This window comes from Microcaecilia unicolor, chromosome 2 (assembly GCF_901765095.1).
Source record: "Microcaecilia unicolor chromosome 2, aMicUni1.1, whole genome shotgun sequence".
In the NCBI taxonomy this organism is placed as follows: Eukaryota; Metazoa; Chordata; class Amphibia; order Gymnophiona; family Siphonopidae; genus Microcaecilia; species Microcaecilia unicolor.
In genome coordinates this window covers 63,548,483-63,570,786 of record NC_044032.1, presented here as the reverse complement: position 1 = coordinate 63,570,786, position 22,304 = coordinate 63,548,483, and the positions used below count along the sequence as shown (strand labels likewise).

Here is a 22,304-nt window from a genome sequence, read left to right as displayed (position 1 = left end):
ATTCCAGTGCATCTTTTCTAGCAAAAAAGGTGCCGGTACTCAAATGCTAGGCCACCCATCAAGGGTGGGGTAATCACTGAGGGATACACCCCACAATAGCCAGGCCCCCTGCAACCAGTCACAGAACCTATGACAAAGCAGAATTGGTGTGTAGAGCCTGAGCTCTTTCATTAAAACTTGGGGTCCTTGGGTCAATTTTAGCAGACAATGGAAAAGGTGCCGGTACTCAGTACCCCCAAGTACCCCCACAAAAAAAGCCCTGGGTAATTAATTCCAGTGGCTGGCTGCCAAAGCAGCAAATATGCCAGAGAAAACCTGTTTATATTTATAAACCACCTATTTTGGATCTGGATATTGTAAAAGTAGAAAACATCTAAATCCAGGCATAATATTTCTATACGATAATCATATCAGACTTACCATATACTCCGGTACTTCACCATGCACAATTCGAAAAACAAGGCAACAAACTTAAAAGACAACTTGCACTTGCATTGGCAACCAATGTAACTATTAATAATGGGGAAACTCTGTTAAATCTAGAAATTATAAATATTAATCCTGCAGTGGTATTTGATAAAGTTTGACGCATTTTTAACACTGCATCCTTACAGCTAGGTAAATAATGTTACAATAATTGATATGCGACTGCACAAGTGCTTGCGCAATTGACTTAAACACTTCTGAAATAAGATGACATAGCTTCTACAGTGCAATAAACACCTTATGGGCTACTGCCTTCACCTGCTCTTCAAACAAGAAATATTTATCAAAAATTGTTCCTAAAACTTTAAAGGACTCCAGTGGAAAATTAACATTATCAAAACAAAGTTTTTCTCACTTCCCATATTGAATTTGCTACCAAATACTATAAACTTAATTTTATCCTTATTCATTTTATGTCTAAAGGTAGTTACGCATCCTTCTATTATATTACTCACCTTAGATGCAATAGGGACTACATTCGACAGATGGCCTTCAAAATGAACACAGTTATATCATCTGCATACTTTAAAATTCTAAAACCCAACACAGCTAGCTTTCTACCCAAAGATGCCAGGATTAAATTAAAAAGAATGGGGGACAAAGGAGAACCCTGAGGGACTCCACAGCTCGGAATCCATTCAAAAGTGTAAGATCCATTCATCCTTAACTTCTATTAGTCAAAAAAAAAACTTTAAACCACTGAAGAACGACACCTCCCACCCCATAAAAATCTGAACTAGATAACAGTACCATATGATCCACTAGATCAAATGCACAAGAAAGATTGTATTGCATCAAAAGAACCTTCTTACCCGTACTAACTTCTTGCTTAAGCTCAGATGACAGTGTAGCCAAAACTGTCTCCATACTAAAACCTCTCCTGAACCCCAACTGAGATTCAAGTAAAATATCATAACAAGATAAGTAATTTGTCAATTGGTGCTCTACAAGTCTCTCCATTACCTTAACTAAAAGTGGTATGGAAGCCACTGGTCTATAATTTGAAACTATACTAGATTGCACTGATGGATTTTTTGGGATAGGAGTAAGGATAATTAACAGGCAAACACAGCGAAGGTGTCAACAAAGATGATGAAAAAACATCCAACGGACTGAGTGAATTCACATCAGAAGTTTAATTCACAAAATGTAATGGACTTGACACAAATCGTGTTTCGGCCACAGAAGCCATCACTAGGAAAATACAAAAAAGTATAATTACACATAAACTAATCATAGCTATCTCAGTACAATAAACACCAAAGTTACATTAAGTAAATGGAAAACAAATGAACTTTTAACAATTTACAAAAACGTAAATGTGATTCTACCAATCTCAACCCCAAAGGAAGGGAATTCCAACATTACACTGAACTATAAACAAAACCAGAACCATGATAGGACTTATACTTCACATGCTTTACAGAAGGAAACTGCAACAGACAACAGTATTTAGATTTAAGAGAATGAACTGTTGTTCCCATAGTAAATAACTTCACCGAATAACGTGGAACAAAACCATAAAATAATTTGTGGATAAGTGTCCCCTGGTCTTTGTTCACAGAATCGTAGCACTTATGCATGTGATCGGTACCAATAATTGACAGTTGCACATGTAAGTGTCAGGTGCTATTCTATAAACAGTACTCCTAAATCACTTAGCATGCAACTGTCAGGGGAGTGTACATATGGGCAGAGTACATGTGTATCACCAAGCGACGCCCACAACTTATAGAATTGTATTGGTTGAACACATTGCATGGTGCACTTAGACGTGCCATGCTAAAATTGTACAGCGCTGCGTAACCCTGGCAGCGCTATAGAAATGCTAAGTAGTAGTAGTAGTGCCTATTTACACCAGCCATTGACCTAACTTGGCATGCCAAAGCATACTACAACGATCCACCATAAGAATTGTAACACATTAACGCTTTATCTGTGACCTCTTCATACTGATTGCTTAATTCTATTATGTCACCCATGTTCTTTATGTAATACTAATTGTATCTTTTACTCTGGAATGGTGATTGCCATGACGGAACAATGTAAGCCACATTGAGCCTGAAAATTGGTGGGAAAATGTGGGATACAAATGCAACAAATAAATAAATAAATGTGACTTTGCACTTATATTCTATAATGGTTTAGATGTGCCCTTAAGACATTAGAGAATTAGTACTATGTTCACTCCTTTGTAGTTCCTAAAATGAGGCACCAATTTATAGAATTGTTACCTATGCCTTTACAGAATGGTCTGGAAGCATCCATTCCTTTGATACCAAGTACAGTCACATGACTCATCTGAATGCATAGGATAAACAGCTTTTCATATGAGCACAGCTTCTGTTCACTGTTCACCTTCAGACATCTCTAGACATCAGTTTAAAAGTGACCTTAAAATGTACCTTTTCAAGGATGTGTATAAACAAGTCCCTATCTGCAACGAATGGACCAGGAGGTACCTGGAAGACACCTGTAGCTCTCCCTCTTGTTCTTTCCTCCCCTCGCTGTCCTATTAACTATTGTAGTTCTCCACCTACCCTAATAGGCGTATCTGAAATTATTTTTGTTCTGTTTACCTTGTTCGTATTCAATGATATTTTACATTGTAAGCCACCCTGAAGGCACTCCAAAGGGCGGGGTAGTAAACCTGTAATAAACTTGAAACTTGATTTAACTGAACATTTTCAATAATCAGTTAAAGGAGGGAATCACATCATGCTTGGAGATGAACACAATGTAGTCTCTATATACAATCTATCTCCATCCGAACCTGACAATTCTGGGAACATATGGTAAGGAAAGGGAAAGGGGGGGGGGGGAAGAGACAATTGTATTTAGCTCACACTTTTTCAGTTGTAGCTCAAGGCAAGTTACATTTATTTATCACATTTATTCCCCACATTTTCCCACATGCTTGCAGCTCAATGTGGCTTACAATAAACCGAAAAGGCTATCACCAGTCCAGTAGTTATACAATTACAATATATTGTGGAAGTCAAGAGAGGATAGAAAGAACAAGGTAAAACAGGGAAAAGGGGAAAGGTAAGACAGTTTAAATGGTCCATTTATATGCTGTTTTGAAGGACTTTAGGATTTATGTTGGATCCTGGTGGTAGGCCTTCCCGAATAGGCTGGTCTTGAGTAATTTCCTGAAGTTGAGATGGTTTCAAGTAGTTTTGACAGCTTTAGGCAGTGCATTCCATAATTGGGTGCTGATTAAGGAAAAGGAGGAAGCGTAGGTGGATTTATATTTGAGGCCATTGCAGGCAGGATAATGGAAATTAAGGAATGAACGGGATGTGCTTGATGTATTCCTGGCCTGAAGACTGATTAGGATATTCATGTATCCTGGGGCTTCTCCATAAAGAATTTTGTGGACTAGGGTGCAGATTTTGAAGTTAATTCGTTCCTTTATTGGGAGCCAATGCAATTTCTCTCGAAGGGGCTTGGAACTTTCAAATTTGGGTTTACCAAAGATTAGTCTTGCTACTGTGTTTTGGGCAGTCTGAAGTTTCTTTACAAGTTGTTCTTTGCATCCTGCGTATATTCCATTACAGTAGTCTAGGTGACTTAATACCACTGATTGTACTAGGTTTCGAAATACTTCTCTGGGGAAGAAAGATTTTATCCGCTTGAGTTTCCACAAAGAACATTTTCTTTGTAGTGGAGTTAGTTTGGCTAACAAGTGATGGGTTGCAATCGATAATTACACCAAGTATTTTTAGGCTTTCAGAGATAGGAAGGGTGAGGTTTGGAGTGATTAAAGATGAAGGTTTGAACCTATTATGTAAAGATGAAAGTATAAGGCAGTGCGTTTTCTCAGTATTCAGCTTAAATTGAAAAGTGTTAGCCCATTTGTTCATGATATGCAGGCCAAGATTGATTTCTTTGGAGATTTCGAACAGGTCGTTTCTGAAGGGGATGTAGATTGTGACGTCATCGGCATAGATAAATGGGTTGAGGCCAAGATTCAATAAGGATTTGGACAAAGGGATCAACATTATGTTGAAGAGTGTAGGGGAGAGAGGGGAGCCTTGAGGAACTCCACAATCAGCTTTCCACGGCAGTGATAGGGTTGAATTAGATTTTACTTGGTAGGTCCTGGAGGTGAGAAAACCCTTTATCCATCTAAATACATTTCCCCCTATCCCGAAGTAATCAAGAAGGTTTAACAGAATGTCATGGTTTTACCATGTCGAAAGCACTTGACATGTCAAATTGGAGAAGGAGTATGCTGTTACCTTTAGCTATTTCTTTTTTGAAATTGGACAAGAGGGTAATTAGCACGGTTTCAGTGCTATAAAGGGGGCGGAATCCTGATTGTGATACGTGCAGTATGGAAATTTGTCCAGGTAGTCATTAAGCTGCTTTGTCACCATACTCTCCATTAATTTAACAAAAAGTGGTATGGATGCAATTGGACGATAATTAGTGAGATAGTTACATTTTTTCTTAGGTATTAGAGTGAGTAGAATGTTACCGTGATCCTCGTGGAAGAAGCCATTTGCAAGCATGAAGTTTAGGTGATCTGTAAGGTCTGTGGTGAAGCAGTCAGAGATGGATTTTAGTAAGTGGTTGGGACAGATATCTAATGATAATTACACTCTTGTCCAATTTCAAGATATCTATATGCTTTTACATCTTTCATCCCATTCTGAGAGAAAGTTCGTGGAATCTGTACGAGCTGACCATTCATTATCATGGATCAGTTGCCAGAACATCTTAGCATCGATCTGGCCTCTTGTGCAGTAAGTCGTATAATCGACTGTGCGGGAAGAGACTTTCTTCCGCCATAATAGGGTTACATTGGAGAAGGAGTATGCTATTACCTATAGCTACAGTATTTTCCTGTCCCTAAAGCAGTGCTTCCAGGCAGTCAGATTTTCAAGATAGCTACAATGAATATGCATGAGATAAGATTTGCATAACAAGGAGGCAGTACATGCAAATCTCTCTCATCTGTATTCATTGCAGATATCCTGATAACCCAACTGGTTGTGTAGGCCTCGAGAACTGGGTTGAGAAACACTGCTCTAGAGGATTTACAATCTAACTCCTACCTTTTACAATGCTGCCCTAGTGGCCCCATTTATTTTGAATGGGCTGTGTCTGCATTACCATACCAGCAGCCACTAGCACAGCTTCGTAAAGGGGGGGAGGGGTAAGTTTGTACCCGAGGCAATGGCACGCTAAATGACATGCCCATGATCACAAAGATCCGGGTATAACATTTCATCAATTTTAAGCACCAGTAGGAATGTGTGCACACACCTTTATTTGATCTGTGTGCAGGTGTTCCCTGGAGCAGTTTGGGTAGAGTTGAAGCACAGTTGTATGGTGCACATGTATCCTCTAAAATATGTATATACATGCATAGAGTGCACCTTCTTTGGAGAAGGAATAAATTTGTGTCTCAGGATTTGTATGTTGTTGGAACTGGATCTGGGAGACTATTTTATACAGACAGATAGGTATCCATGTTACCTTTATACAACAGTGGTCTTTCTGGACTTCTCATATAGAAGTCCTGTTATAAAATTACTTCCTAATTGTGTAGGTCAGTAGTTTTCACAACAGTATTTGCTAGCCTTGAAATGTGGGTACATAGACATTTTCTTTCTAAAATCCCAAGTGAATCAGAGTATTCTTTCATTTATGAGGCTTATAAAAAATATTGATCAACGGCCACATTTGATAAATATCTTAGGGATCCTTTTACTAAGCTGTGGCAAAAGGTCTTTCTTGCATGCTAAGGCCATTTCTACCTCAGCCTTTGGCCAATTTTCTGCATTTTTTATTAATGACTATGTGCTAATGTTGCCATTAGTGTGCGGCCATTTTTACAAATTACCGCGTGAGTACTTACTGCTACCCATTTTGTAGGTGGTAGGGGCTCAAGCAGTATTCCTGCACTAACCAGTTAGCACACGGTAATGTAGATGCGTTAACTGGTTAATGCAGGAATGTCCCCTCTCTGCCCATGATATGCCCCTCAAAAAATTTTGGGAATATTTTTTAGCACACAGTTAGTGGGAGCACTTATCAGAGTTACTACAGGATGACTGGCGCATCCCATGGTACTCCACTTTTACCTGTATTAGCACCTAATGCAGCTTAGTAAAAGGGCCCCTTAGGAAGGCAAGTGGAGGTGTTGCAGATAAGATTTAGGATCCATTAACTATCTGGTTAATATTCAAAAAGAGTTTCTTATGTAATTTCAGGAGTTGTAGATTTTTTTTTGTTTCTAAACTTTGACCTCCATCCTACCCTAACCCATTCTCTCAACTGGATAAATCCTGTCCAACCAACTCACTGAACTGCACAAAATTATGGGGGTCTTTTACTAAAGGTTAGCTCGACTTATCTGCAGCAGGGCCCATAGGAATAAAACGGGACCTGCTGCAGATAACTCGAGCTAACCTTTAGTAATAGACCCCCTTATCTATTTAATAAGAAGTTGCATTTTGGACATTACAGGGCTATGGCTTGAGTTTAGCCAGATAATCCTAAAATTAACTGGATAACTTTGTTTCAGTCTTTACTGAGGAAGATGTAAGTAAGATACTGATGTCATAAATGGTATTTAGAAGTGGAACTGAAACAAATCCATGGAAAATATAATATGTTAAATCAACAAGCTAAAGAGAGGCAAATCACCTAGACCGGATAGTATATACCACATAATGCCATTAAAGATTAGAGGGTGGCCAGCGTAGCACCAGTTTTTAAAGAAGGTTCCAGTGGTGATCTGGGAAACTACAGATCAGTAAGACTGAAGACAATTTCTGGCAAAATATTAGAAACTATTACACAAAAGAAAATTACTGAACAACATAGATAGACATGGTTTAATGGAACAGAGTCAACATAGGTTTAGCCAAGGGAAGTTTTGCCTCACAAATCTGCTACATTTTTTGAAGGCATGAATAATAATAGGGATTTTCAAAAAGCTTTTATTAAAGTCCCTTATAAGGTACCTGAAGAAATTAAAAAGCCAACAGATAGAAGACAACAACCTGTTGTGGTTCAAGAACTAGTTAAAAAAGATAGATAACGGAGATTAGGATTAAATGGCTAATCTCTCAATGGAGGAAGGTTAATAGTGGAGTACCCCAGGGATCTGTACTGGGACTTGTGCTTTTCAGCATATTTATAAATGATCTAGAAATGGAAATGACTAAAGTGATCAAATTTGCAGATGATACAAAATTATTCAAAACTATTAAACTGCATGCGGGTTGTGAGAAATTACAGGAGGATTTTATGAGAGTGGAAGACTGTGCATCCAAATGACAGATGAAATGTAATATAGACAAGAGCAAAGTGATGCAGAGAATAACCCCAATTATAGCTATACTATGCTAGGTTCTACATTAAGAGCTACCACCAGGAAAAAAAAACATCTAGATGTCTTCAAGCCCTTGTTCTGTTTGCAATGGAAGCCCCCCCCCCCCCCCCCCAAAAAAAAAGCAAATAGAAATGTTAGGAATTATTAGGAAAGGAATACAAAATAGCATAAAAAAACATCTTAACACCTTACATCTCTTCATGGTGCGACTGTACCTTGAATAATCTGTGCAATTTTATTAATCACATCTCAAAAAAGGTACAATAGAATTAGAAAAGGTACAAAGAAGGACAGCAAAACTGATGAAGGGAATAGAATTCCTCTCTTATGAGGAAAGGCGAGGTTAGGGCTCTTCAGCTTGGAGAAGAGATTGATGAGGAGAGAAATGAGAGGTCTATGAGATCTTGAGTGGAGTGGAAACTGTAAATACAAATCAATTGTTCATGCTTTCAAAAAGTACAAAGAAGTTATATAATACTTTAAAAAAATAGGAGAAAATAGTTTTCACTCAATGCATAGTTAAGCTCTGGGACTCATTCGTGTTGGATGTTGTAAAAGCAGTTACTACAGCTGGGTTTAAAATAGGTTTGGACAAATTCTTGGAAGCCCATAAACTGTTATTAAAGCAGACCCAGAGAAAAGTCACTGCTTATCCCTGTGCGTAAGTAGCATAGAATCTGCTACTTTTTGGGATCCTGCCAGATACTTGTGACCTTGATTGACCACTGTTCGAAACAAGATACAGTGCTAGATGGACCTATGGTATGAACCAGTATGGCAATTCTTATGTTCTTAAGTTCACCATTGGACTCAACTCTCACTCCTGTACAGTGTGTTTTTTCTAGCAAAAAAGGTGCCAGTACTCAAATGCCAGGCCACCCTTCAGGGGTGGGGTGATCACTGAGAAATCCACCCCACAATAGCCAGGCCCCAGGCAACCAGTCACAGAATCTATGACAAGGCAGAATTGGTGTGTAGAGCCTGAGCTCTTTCATTAAAACTTGGGGACCATGGGTCAATTTTAGCAGACAATGGAAAAGGTGCCGGTACTCAGTACCCCCTCAATAAAAGCCCTGCTCCTGTTAAATGTTTACACAAACGAAGAAATAAGCATGGACGATGACAAATTCTTGCCCCTAGATGGCACTCCTCTAGAACAGGGTGTAGGCGGTAGTGTCACTAAGGAGGAAAGTATGCTCCAACCCTGCTCCATGCAGCACTTCAGTTTCATGTGGTAATCAAAACAGTGCCGCTCAATAGGCACCAAAATCAACTGCAACATTTTTTTTTTAAGTGAGGAAAAAGGCAAGACAATCTATTAAATTCTAGACCACAATGTTTTAAGTAGAAACTACTACAGATATGGACAAATGGAATTATATGTGTCTCTTTCATGCCACCTGACTACGTCTAGCATATTTGATGATAGCTTGCATCCAAAAGATATTCAAAAACGAAAGAATGTGTATATGTGTGTTTCTGTTACAGAACACTGACATTTCCTAAGCCCGGGCTCTCAACATTCCTCATTCAAAATGTCATCCAGTGTATGCTGGCACAGTAAGACTCAGAAATCTACGGATCATCCTCTTTACAAAATCTGAAAAATGACAAAAGCTGTACCACATTAATTTCATTCATATACTAAAGATGGCAAACAGCCTGTGGCACAACTATATATTTCAAAACCCTAAATGCATGTTTTCTTCACAGGCAAAGTAAAAATAGCATGATAGGACATTACCAGAAAAATCTTAGGAGACTGTGCAAAAGATTTTTCAGGCCAATCATTTGCCTCAGAACTATGAAGTAGAAACAAAGAAAATGATCAGGAAAGAATGAAAGGTTTTCACAGATAAGTGATAATCCTCATTCACTCTTGCCTCTTCCCCCAGTTCGGATCCATTCCTTTCTGGTTTGCAGGGTATCCTGCTGTACAATGAGGCTGTGCTTCCTCAGTATCACAAAGCTTACATGGATTACACGGTATCAAATAAACCACTAGCTTGCACTGTTTAAACTCTTGAATTTTTCATCCATACTGAGGGTTTCCTTAAGCCTCCTAAAATTCCTTTGTGATCATAACTAGGGGAAATTCATATATTTTCCTGACAGCCTATGGCTGAGGCCTTCCTTTCCCAACACATCTGCTACCTACTTCCCTCTGGCCTTCCACTTTTCCTTCCACCCTCAGAGCACGAAATTATCTGCCCCCTTTTTTTCATTATCGTTTGCAGACTTACGTGATAATTTCCTAATTATGCTTTTCTTCCAGTTATCTCTTCCAGGCAAACTAACACAATGCTCAGTTTAGGTGGATGTAGCTTCTTGCTTGGAAGCAGTGTGGTACAGCTGCAGGCAATCACAGTGAGAGAGGAAGAAAAAAAAAAAAAAAGCAGCACGGCAAAGCCAGACAGGGCCTGCCTCTGCAACACCAGCTGTAAACAACAGGCCCTGGAGCCATTACTGTCAGTTTTCCATTCTCTCTCACAGCCTTCACATGCATTCGTGCGTGTAGGTACCTTCACACACACATTTTTCCCAGGAAAACAAAACAATCTGTACATGGAAGGCATGGAACCTACTCAGTAGCAAGCACTAAGTCCACAATCATGTCGACCACAGACACACATTCAGAGAACCAATCCTCCATCCCTTTAGAATCTTTTCAGGCAAGGCCCCATAGCAGACTTGCAAATAACAGAGCTGATTAAAACAGGAAACAGCAGAAATACGTGGGAGAGGAGGAATGTTAGTAGTAATAATGTCATCATGACACACTTCTTACAATTAAGATAAAAAATACAGACCTTCAGACAGCATGCTTTGTAGTCAAATGCCAGTACTGAAGGTACAATGAATTCCATGCAAAGGATGTTTCTCCTTTAAGCACCAATCTGACAACCTCACTGCAGAACATCTTGCCAAACTAAACAAAAATAATATGGTGTACTAGCAAGGGAAGCAGTGACTCTTTCTCTCTGAATTAATAAATGAAACACCCTAATCTTTTATTTGTCCTCTCTGTCTTGACTAGACTGTGAGCTCTAGGGACCAGGGACTGTCTCTTATGTGGATATGAACAGCAATGTCTCATAGAACTGCATAAAAAAAAAGATAAAATGGTGTGGTTGCCATGTTAGTCCACTGTTAAGGTAATAAATAGAAAGAAACAGTAATAAAACAAAACAATGGAATGGAAATTATGTGATCTCCCTTTCATCGGACTAACAATACATTTTTTAACAAGCTTTCAAAGGTAGAACATTCTTCAGGTTGGACATGAGCAAAAGCTGACAATATCAAAATATATACAAGTGAAATATGAAAAGTATTTCAGTGACAGTCTCTAGGGATAGGTAGGAGGTAGAGAGAAGAGAGAAACCGAGAGGTGGATGGGTAATCAGAAAGTGAGAACCCATCCACCCTCTCTCTCTGTTTCTCACTCCCCCCCCTCCCCCCCATCTTTCCCTTGAGACAGTCACTGGAATGCTTTTTATGTCTCACATATATATATACATATTTTGATATTGTCATCTTTTTCTCCTACTTGACCTGAAGAAGGTTCTATCTTCCAAAGTTTGTCAAACATGTAAAGGTTATCACCTTATTTTCTTTCTTGTGTTTTCTTTTATTTCTATTTATTACATAACCAATGATAATAAGTCAGGTCATGAAACTGCAAAGCTCCTTCAGTTAAATAGAGCCTTTTTTTTTTTAATCAGGTACTGTATGCCTGTCATTGCCCTGTGTCAAATTATGAAACAATGATCTAAGCACTATCAGGACATGCATACAAGTTACTCCATACCATATGGTCTGCAGTCAAGAAAAAGAAAAGCAGTCCCAGCATATTGGTTATCCCTAATACTTATGTACTAATAGACACACTATTTACTACTACTACTACAAATCATTTCTGTAGCTATTTCCCATCCACCACTATGAGATTTCCTAAATCATAAAGTCTTAACGATTTAATAGGGCAATCCTCTTCTGAAAACAAGAAAGGAAAAGCAAAATCTAGTTTACATCAAACTAATCACAGTTTTTCCCTAAGCTGTTCTCCTTTTTTTTCTTGATTAGGGAAGGAGGAACATAGCAGGCTGTATTGTTAGCCACACACCGGAAGAGAAGGAATGGCCAAGGATTTCCTATTATAGGAATTAACAAGGGCTCTTTCACAACATTCCCCAAGGCAACATATTTAGAGCTCCAGTTCCAGCTCTAACAGCCTTTGTTCTATCCCTTTGCTCTGTTCACTCCTGCTGCCTGCTTTTCCCCTCTCAGACCGTGCTCTCCCTCTTCCAGGCCTCCAGCTTTGAGTGTGAGAACCAGATGCCAGCTGAAAAGCAAGCACATTCTTTAAAAAAAAAAAAAAAAAAACCACACACACACACACAAAGCATGGAGCTCTAGCCTCGGTATACGTGAAGCTGTAAAGAAAAAAAAATAGTGACTTCACATGCTCACATTTGTGTTAAAAATGGCCCTGCCACTACTGTTCTATTGCAGATCTCTGAAAATATATCTTCCTGAGAATGTATGTCTCCATTTGCATTGCAGTTTTAGAAAACATGTTTGATGAATAGACTGTATTCCCAGCCATTAAAATCTGTCTTCATTTACATTTCGAAAAGCATTCTTACCTTTCCTTTCATAGATCTAGTATGCTGGCAATCGGCCCCTATGTAATCAGTAAGAGCTGAATTCTTGAAGTACAATACTGCTGTGTTACAAGATGCTGCACTCCCATTGTCTATATTTTCTGTTCATTGCTGTTCAGGCCTGTTCTGTACACATGAATATTCAAGGAGAAGACCGGCCACAGGAAATTTGGACATCATACCTGTAATCTCACCAGCCCTTCAGCCGAGCATTTCTTCACTCGCACCCAAATCAATGCTCCAATGTGACAATCCACATCGAGATGCAGTTCTTCTCTGCATGCGTCTCCAAGCTATTATTTTAGCCATTCTCAAAACGCCATGATCACACTATTCATGAACCTTGACCTTTCGGAAAGACATTTGAACCAGTGAGTAGTCACTGTGACACAGGGCACAGCACATCTGCAAAACCAAGAGGGTTTAAATGCACCTTCAAGCAGAGGGCCTGCAGTAATACAGGCTGCATTTCTAAACGGGCTTGCAAAGCTTCTCTTGCTCAGTTCTGCAGTCAGACTGTGCTTCCAGGCCTATCTACACAGACATACAGCAGCACACTGTCTAGAAATAAAAGCATGGCACACAGCAAAAGATAAAAAGCATGCAAAACAACAATTTTTTTTCAGTGACAATCAACTACAAGTAAATATCAGCTGTTGCTTGATTTTCCTACATATTTGTAAAGAGGTATTATTCAGGGTTCATCCCTAACAAAGCATTTTTTTCCACTAAGGGTCATAAATCTCACCTCTGCCCATCCTTTTAAGCAAATGGCACACAAGCATCCCAGTCATTGCAAATATGTACATTTATACATAATCTTTATTAGTCTATTAGCCACATACCAGTGCAGTGTATCTAGTGTGCATTCATACTGTTTTGGGCTGGTACCTTCCTGCAAGCTCCTCTGCTTTTGGTTGCCATGAAGGAGGAAGCTGTAGCTGTCCCAGTGAAGCTCAGTGGCTGCATTGTTCAGCAGCTGATCTGCCTCAAACCAGTTTCAGCCGGTTCCTGGTCACCCTACAGGAAAAACTATGGCAACCCTCGGATTTCACTTGCCAGCAAAGTCTCCCCGAAACCTGTCGGTGGCCTCTCTCCCAGGGTTATTCTTTAGGTACACCTCCCGAGTTGTGATCCTAAGCAGTGGCCGGTGCTCCCCCAGCAGTGCACGCACTCTTCCCTGCAGTAATAAGGCGAGTGCAGAGCCTGTGCTGCTAAACAGAGGAGGGGGGGAGCACTCTCCTAAAGCATCTCTCTTTCTTTAGCCTTTGCTTTTCCTGTATTCCTCCTGTTTGATGGAACTGTTAGGCCCCCCAGTAGGCCGGATTTCTTCTAACCTCATCTTCTTGAGATCTGATCTGTAACCTGCTGCTCACTTTCTCTCCACTATCCTGGCAGCTCAAAAATCCAACAGTAAGCAAGGCAGGGTACAGTTGGGGCAGCTTGAACATATTTTGCTGTGAAAGGGCAGGAATCCCTCAGCAGGCTGGTTAGCTCAGAAGAGATGGTGCAGTAAATTACTAGACAGGGTATCAGTCACTGACATTTTGGAGAAAATTGAAAACCTGATAGCCTCTGCTTAAAACCCAAGCTTTTCGCCTTGCTCACCAGTTGAGATTAAAAGCACATCTGCCCCAGGCAATATAGCCTCACCCCCAACCCGCAGCAGTGAGTCTCAGAATTTTGTTTTTAAGGCTGCAAAGTGGTGGTCCTGGCCTGGGCAGCCAAAATTGTACAGTGAAACCAGCTCTAGTTCATAGGAGGAGAGAGAGAGAGAGAGAGAGCAGGGCCTATTGCAGAAAGCTCCTTGGTTGAAAACTCACTTGATTTTTGGTCAACAAAGCTGTGACACCTGTTCCTTATACTACCAGAAGTGAGCAAGCTAGGTTTGCCCACTTTCAGTTGTGATAATGCTGAAAAGTCATAGGCCCCGAAACAGGGGGAGCCACAGGTGCTGTGGCACCCCCAAAATTTTGCTACCCTTCCTCTCTCCTCATGAGGCCTCTCTTTTTCATTGCTTCTCATACCTTGCATCTGCACATAATCAAGGCTGGTGGGCCAGCTTCAGTCCCCTCTGAAATAGGAAGTTCGGAGAGGGTGGGAGCTGGCAGCCTTGGAGCCTCTGAAGGCCCTGTGTTGGGCTGGCTGTGCAATGTCTCCAGTGTTGCCACCCCAGGGGAGTGTGGTAAGAGAACAAATACCTTGTGGACACAGCAAGGAAGAAGAGAAATGCTGAAGGTTAGTGTGTGTGTGGGGGGGGGGGTGAATGATGGACACCACAGGCACAGGGGGAAGAAGAGAAAGGGAGAGATGCTGAAAGGGAAGGCGAGAGATGCTGAAGAGAGGAGGGTGAACGGAGGGGATGATAAGGAGAGAGATGCTGAAGAGAAAAGAGGAGGGTGAAAGGAGAGGGAGGGGAAGGGAGAGATGCTGAACACTTGGGGGTTAAGAGGGAGGAAAGAAGAGAGATGCTGGAGACCATGGGGGGGGGGGGGAGTGGAATGTTCGGCATCACAGGCCGAGGCGGGAGAAGGGAAAGAGAGTTACTGGAGGCCATGGGGGGGGGGGGGGTAGAATTTAGACATCACAGGTGGGGGGAAAGTGAAAGAGACAGATGCAGGAGCGAACATCGGGCACTTCTGCCTCAGCAGCACCCTGATTTAAAATGGCCTCCTCAGTTTCCTAGCAGTAGTTTGCTGAGTTAGTCTAGCAGTAGTACTGCAAAACTACCACTAGGGAAGGAGAAAGATGTTGAAGAAAGGAGGGAAGTAGAGAGATGCTGGAGACTATGGGGTGTTGAGGGGGAGGGAAGGAGAGAGACGCTGGAGACCATGGAGGGTTGAGAGGGAGGAAAGGAGAGAGATGCTCGTACCATGGGGGTGGTGGAATGTTGGACACCACAGGCAGAGGGGGAGGAAGGAGATGGATGCTGAAGAGAGGAGGAGGAGGACAGGGAAGGGGAGAGATTCTGGAGGCTGTGGGGGGTGGGGTGGAATGCTGGACACTATAGGCAGGGGGCAGGAGAAGGGAAGGAGCGATGCTGAGTGGAGGAGTGGTTAGAGTGGTGGACTTTGGTCCTGGGGAACTGGGTTTAATTCCCACTGCAGGCACAGGCAGCTCCTTGTGACTCTGGGCAAGTCACTTAACCCTCCATTGTCCCAGGTACAAATAAGTACCTAAGCCGCATTGAGCCTGCCACGAGTGGGAAAGCGCGGGGTACAAATAAAAAAAAAGGAGGGGAGAGGTGCTAGAGACATGGGGAGGGAGATAGATGCTGTAGACCATGAGGGGTTGAGAGGAAGGGAAGGATAGAGATGCTGGATAAGATTTTTATTTATTGCACTTGTATCCCACATTTTCCCACTATTTGCAGGCTCAATGTGGCTTACAAAGACCTTTTATGGCAATGCCATTCCAGGGTAACAGATACAATTGATGTTACAAAAGATTAAGGAGGACAAAGAAGAACTAAGCAAACAGTTATAGAAAGAAGGCTTTCAGAATAAGGGTGTAGTGTTGAAGTGTTATAATTAAGCTATGGATTCTCGTGGTAGGCTTTGCTGAAGAGATAGGTTTTCAGAGATTTGCGAAAGTTAGTTATTTCGTTAATTATTTTCAATGTAGTTGGTAGTGCATTCCACAACTGTGTGCTCATGTATGAGAAGCTGGTCGCATGTGTTAGTCTGTATTTTAATTCTTTACAGCTGGGGAAGTGTAGATTAAGAAATGTGCGGGCAGATCTTTTAGCATTTCTGGGAGGCAGGTCCACGAGGTCTAGCATGTAGGCTGGGGTATCTCTGTAAATGATTTTATGAACAATCGTGCAGATCTTGAACGTGATACACTCTTTAAGTGGGAGCCAGTGTAGTTTCTCTCTTAGGGGTTTTGCACTTTCATATTTTGTTTTTCCAAATATGAGTCTGGCTGCGGTATTCTGGGCTGTTTGGAGTTTCTTGACAGTCTGTTCTTTGCAGCCAGCGTAGAGAACGTTGCAATAGTCTAGGTGACTTGGAGGCTCATTTTCAAAGCACTTAGCCTCCCAAAGTTCCATAGAAACCTATGGAACTTAGACTCCCAAAGTGCTTTGAAAATATGCCTCTTAGTACCATTGACTGTACCAGGTTGCGAAATATGGATCTTGGGAAGAAAGGTTTTACTCTTTTGAGTTTCCACATGGAGTGGAACATCTTCTTAGTTGTATTCTTCATGTGGTTTTCGAGTGTGAGATTTCGATCAATGGTAACTCCAAGAATTTTCAGAGTGTTTGAGACGGGAAGGGAAATGTTTGGTATGGTTATGGTAGTGAACTTACTTGTATTATGTTGTGAGGTGAGTATAAGGCATTGTGTTTTTTCTGCATTGAGTTTTAGCTGAAATGCATCCACCCAGGAGTGCATGATTTGGAAGCTTTGGTTGATATCGTTGGTGATTTCCTTTAGATCATGTTTGAACGGGATGTAGATTGTGACATCGTATGCATATATGTATGGATTGAGGTTTTGATTTGCTAGTAGCTTGGCTAAGGGTATCATCATTAGGTTGAAGAGGGTTGGTGTGAGGGGGGATCCTTGGGGAACTCCACATTCAGGTGTCCATGGGGCTGATATGGCCGCGTTAGCTGTTACTTGCTATGATCTTGTGGTCAGGAATCCTCTAAACCAGTTAAGAATGTTACCTCCAACTCCAAAGTACTCTAGGATATCAAACATATAAACGGCGAGTGACCGTACTCACTTGCAAATGCACAGTAGAGACTTCCCTCTCTGCCCCGCCCCCGCTTCAATACGGGGGTGGGACAGAGAGGGATTTCTCTACTGGCATGCTGCAGACGTCGGAACCGCTCCCCCTCCCCCGTAGTTGCCGCCGCCCCTCCACCCGGCCCGAGCAGCACTGTAAACTTACATCAGCACGCAGCAGCAGGCACATCAGCAAAGCTGCCGTCGGGCTTCCTTCTCTGCCTTTGTCCCGCCCTCGCCGACGTTACGTCACACAAGGGCGGGACACAGGCAGAGAAGGAAGCCTGCCCCGATGGCAGCTTTGCTGATGTGAGTTTACAGTGCTGCTCGGGCCGGGTGGAGGGGCGGCGTCAACTCCGGGGGAGGGGGGGGCTCGGACCCCCCCCCCCCATTCCAAAAGTAGCCCGTTTTCACGGGCTCAACGGCTAGTGTAGTAATATTCCATGGTTGACCATGTCGAAGGCACTGGACATGTCAAATTGTAAGAGAAGTATGTTGTTGCCAGTTGCAATTGTTTGTTTAAATTTATTCATTAAAGTCACTAGTACTGTTTCAGTGCTGTGGTTCGACCAAAATCCTGATTGAGACTCGTGGAGAATTGAGTATTTATTTAGGTACTTGGTGAGCTGTTTCGTCACTACGTCCTCCATACGTTTGGTTATCAGTGGGATAGATGCTACTGGTCGATAGTTGGTTAAGGTTTATTTAGGTACTTGGTGAGCTGTTTCGTCATTACGCCCTCCATAAGTTTGGTTATCAGTGGGATAGATGCTACTGGTCGATAGTTGATTAAGTCATTTGTACTTTTCTTTGCGTCTTTAGGTAAAGGAGTATGTAGAATGTTCCCTTTATCTTTTGGGAAGAGACCATTTTGTAGCATGTAGTTCAGGTGCCTCATGAGGTCTGTTTTGAGTTGTTGAGGGGCAGATCTTATAAGGTTGATAGGGCAGATGTCTAATTTGCATTGCGACTTGGCGTATCTTCCAAGCAATTGGGAGATGTTATCGATCGAAAGTGTGTCAAAGTTGGTCCATGATCGGTCTGCTGGATGTTCCCCAGGTATTGGATCTAAACACTCAAGGAGGTTTACATAATCAGTTGTGTTGATGGGTATCATAAGTCGTAGCTTTATAATTTTCTCATTGAAGTAATTCGCAAGATTTTGTGTTGAAGGGGTGTCTATATTGCTAGAAGTAACTGGTGTGGTATTTAGTAGTTTGTTTACGAGTTGGAAGAGTTTATGTGTGTCTTTGTAATCTGGACAGATTTTAGTTTTATAATATGATCTTTTAGTTTGCCTGATGGTGTATTTGTATTTTCTTTGTAGTTGTTTCCAGTCGTTGAGTGCAGAGTCATCTTTTTTCTTATTCCATGCTCGTTCTAATCTTCTGACTTGTGTTTTTAATTCTTTCAATTCTTCATTAAACCATGGGGTTGTGTTTTTTCTGTGTGAGGTTCTGGTTTGAAGTGGTGCTATGTTGTCTAATATAATTCTGCATCTGTTGTCCCATTCATGAAGAAATTGGGGTGAGTCTGTTGGTGTTGTCCATTTGTTGTTATAGAATTGTTGCCAGAATATTAGCGGGTCTATTTTGCCTCTCGTGGTGTAGGTCAGCTGTTCTTGTTTATGTTGTGAATCTTTTGTTCACCAGTGAAGGGAGAGGTTTGCTTTGTAGTGATCGGACCATGGTATAGCTGTCCATTTTGTATCTGTTAGGGGGAAATAGAGTAGGAAAGAGGAGAGAAATGCTTGATACCATGGGGGGAGGGCTGAGAGGGACAGAGGGAGGGAGAGATATGTTGGATGCCACAGGAGGGGACTAGGGTGGTATGGAAGGGTTGGAGGCAGAGCTTAGGGACCCCCAAACAAAAAAGCATCTTGCTACCCCTGGCTGAAGTGAACACTTGGAAAGGCTGGTGAAAATCTTCACACACACAAATGTTATGCCAACCCTGCCATTATTAAACCATGCATATGATTTGAAGGAGAATTATAAATATGTGCCATTGATCAGTGTAACACAGGCTTACTAACAGTACATTGTAAGCTACCCACAACTGCAATACAAACTGCATAAATTTATTTATTTATTAATTGGGATTTATTAACTGCCTTTAATGAAGAAATTCGCCCAAAGCGGTGTAAAGCAAATTTCAGCTGAGACTCAGGTGACCAGACTCCCAGATGCACATGGCATAATTCTGAATTCTTTCCTTTCCTCCCTGTCCTCAAGCTCAATCATGAGTTCTTCCATCTCTTGCCCTCAAGTTTGATTCTGAGTCCACTGTCCATTCTTCCCCTCCCATTCTGCATCCTACCCTCTTCCTTCCCCTTCCTCTCCAAATCCTTTCCTAGCTACTTTCCACTTTCTCCTTGTCATCTCCTCCAGTTCCTTGTATTCCTCCACCTCTCCCACTTCCCCAAGTCTCAATCTGTGTCCTTTCCTCTGTCTTCTTTCCCCCTTTAGCCCCATCCTGAATTTTTTCTGTTGTTTCCAACTCTAACCCTAAAATTTCATAATCAGTCCTTTCTTCTTCCCTCTGTCTTTAATCCTTGTCTCCTCCTCCTTCTCCACCCCCACCACCAACAACAACCAAATGCCATCTAGGTCCTTTCATCTTCCTCCTTAAATTTCACTCAGTTTTTTCCTTCCTCTGCCTCCTATGCCTCCAAGTCCAAACCTGAGTTATTTCCTTTCTATAATTTCCCTTACATGCACTCTCCACATTTTATAGACTATGTGTGGAATGCCTATACAGCAAAGGACCAACTGCCCTGATGCTTTTGACCACCCCATCACTACTTTCTCACCTGTTGCCATCTTGCCCTCCCGAGCCTGAGTCAGTTACAGTATGGAGGACAGGCTCAGGAGTCCCTGCACACACAGTAGCATCTCTTGTCATCTCTGGATGGATGTGTTTGGACACGACTCATACATCAGCCCCATGGTAGCCCTCTCACCCATCTTGAAGACTACACCAAATTCCCTTTCCTTGCTTTCACCACTTTATCTCCCCTTTATGCCACGCCATCCTCTAGGGTTGCCAACTAGATCCAGATTCGCCTGACAGGGTTGATCCAGTCCTGAGCTTACCCCAATATATGCAGGGACTTGTAGCCTTCCTTTTCTTAGGGAATCCAATGAGGAAATCAGAACCACAAGTCCCTACATACATTAGGGTAAGCCCAGATCTAGATCAACCTTGTCGGGCAAATCTGAATCTAGTTGGCAACCCTACCCTCCTCCTACCTTCAACAGCATATTTTATTCAGGAAAGGAAAATCCAAAGAACTAACCCCAGCCCCTCTCCATGTATAAGTTCTGTCTCTTTACCAATCCTGACCCCTTCGTCCATTCAATTGGCTTCTCCCTCCTTCATCTCATCTACTGTATTGTATTCCACCCCTCACCTATTCCATTTTACCCTGCTCTCTACTGGTGTCTTCCTCCCTTCCTGTCTCCACAATTTGAATAGCAGCTGCCTAAATCTCTTGCAGAAACAGTATCTTCAACATCTCAGGTACAGTAGCTACAAAATCTTTGCTGCCGTTGGCATTGATACAAAAGACACCATAGACACATGCAGCACCTCTAGTGAACCTCCTAACAAGGTCTCAGAACTACCAAAGCCTATCTTCTCTGCAGATAAAAAAAAATACTTCTCTTTCTGACAAGAAAGTCCAATGGCAAGTTCAGCACCAGAATATCAATGGATGGAGATATTTCCAAGATGCCACAAAAGCCTGTTGTGAATGACTCAACAAGACTTGAGTTTCCAAACTCAATTTCACAAAACAGACTGATGCTGTTGTACACTTCTTCTTTTCTTTACACAGAATCTGCTCAGCAAGAGATCTTTTGCCTCATTCTTTACTTGGCCGCTCTTTCTAGCCCTAGTAATATCACACCTGAACTACTGCAATGAAGATAAGAACATAAGAATAGCCATACTGAATCAGACCAATGTTCCATCTAGCCCAGTGTCCTGCTTCCAACAGTGGCCAAGCCAGGTCACAAGTACCTGGCAGAAACCCAAATAGTAGCAACATTCCATGCTACCAATTCCAGGGTAAGCAGTGGCTTCCCCGTGTCTAGCTCAATAGCAGATTATGTACTTTTCCACCAGAACCTTTTCCAAACTTTTATTAAAACCCAGATACACTAACCGCTGTTACCACATCCTCTGGCAATGATTTCCAGAGCTTAACTATTCATTGAGTGAAAAAATATTTCCTCCCATTTGTTTTAAAAGTATTTCCATGTAATTTCATTGAGTGTCACCTAGTCTTTGTATTTTCTGAAAGAGTAAAAAAAATGATTCACTTTTACAAGCTCTACATCACTCAGGATTTTATAGACCTCAATCATATCTCACTTCAGCCGTCTCTTTTCCAAGCTGAAGAGCCCTAACCTCTTTAGCCTTTCCTCATATGGGAGGAGTTTCATCTCCTTTATTATTTTGGTCGCTCTTCTTCAAACCTTTTCTAATTCCACTATGAGGCATATTTTCAAAGCACTTTGGGAGGCTAAGTTCCATAGGTTTCTATGGAACTTTGGGAGGCTAAGTGCTTTGAAAATGAGCCTCTGTATCTTTTTTGAGATACAGTGACCAGAATTAAATTAGATTGTAAGCTCCTTAGAGCAGGGACCGTCCTTCTTTGTTTATTTTGTACAGCGCTGCGTAACCCTAGTAGCGCTCTAGAAATGTTAAGTAGTAGTAGTAGTAGAATTAAATGCAATACTCAAGGTGAGGTTGCACTATGAAGCGATACAGAGGCATTATAATATTCTTGGTTTTGTTTGCCATCCCTTTCCTAATAATTCCTAACATCCTGTTTGCTTTTTTGGCCACTGACACACATTGGGCAGAAGATTTCAGCGTATTGTCTACAATGACACCTAGATAATTTTCTGACTCCTAAAGTGGACCCTAGCATCAGGTAACTATGATTTAGATTATTCTTCCCAATTTACATCATTTTGCATTTGTCCACATAAAATTTCATCTGTTATTTGGATGCCTAGTCTTCCAATTTCCTAAGATCTTCCTGCAATTGTTCAC

At 41.6% G+C, this 22,304-nt stretch overlaps 1 protein-coding gene across 3 annotated transcripts in view; it reads right to left on the bottom strand.

Annotated features, from left to right (window-relative positions):
- The window catches only part of ZNF532 (zinc finger protein 532), a 238,197-nt gene extending 228,051 nt beyond the window's left edge, over nt 1-10,146 (bottom strand). For 2 of the 3 annotated variants that reach the window (XM_030192992.1, XM_030192994.1), the window contains exon 1: nt 10,081-10,146. The gene's annotated coding sequence lies outside the window, so the exon portion shown is untranslated. The remainder of the gene's footprint in view (nt 1-10,080) is intronic. The other variant, XM_030192993.1, reaches the window with a different exon arrangement.
- Nucleotides 10,147-22,304: the final 12,158 nt, after the last annotated feature.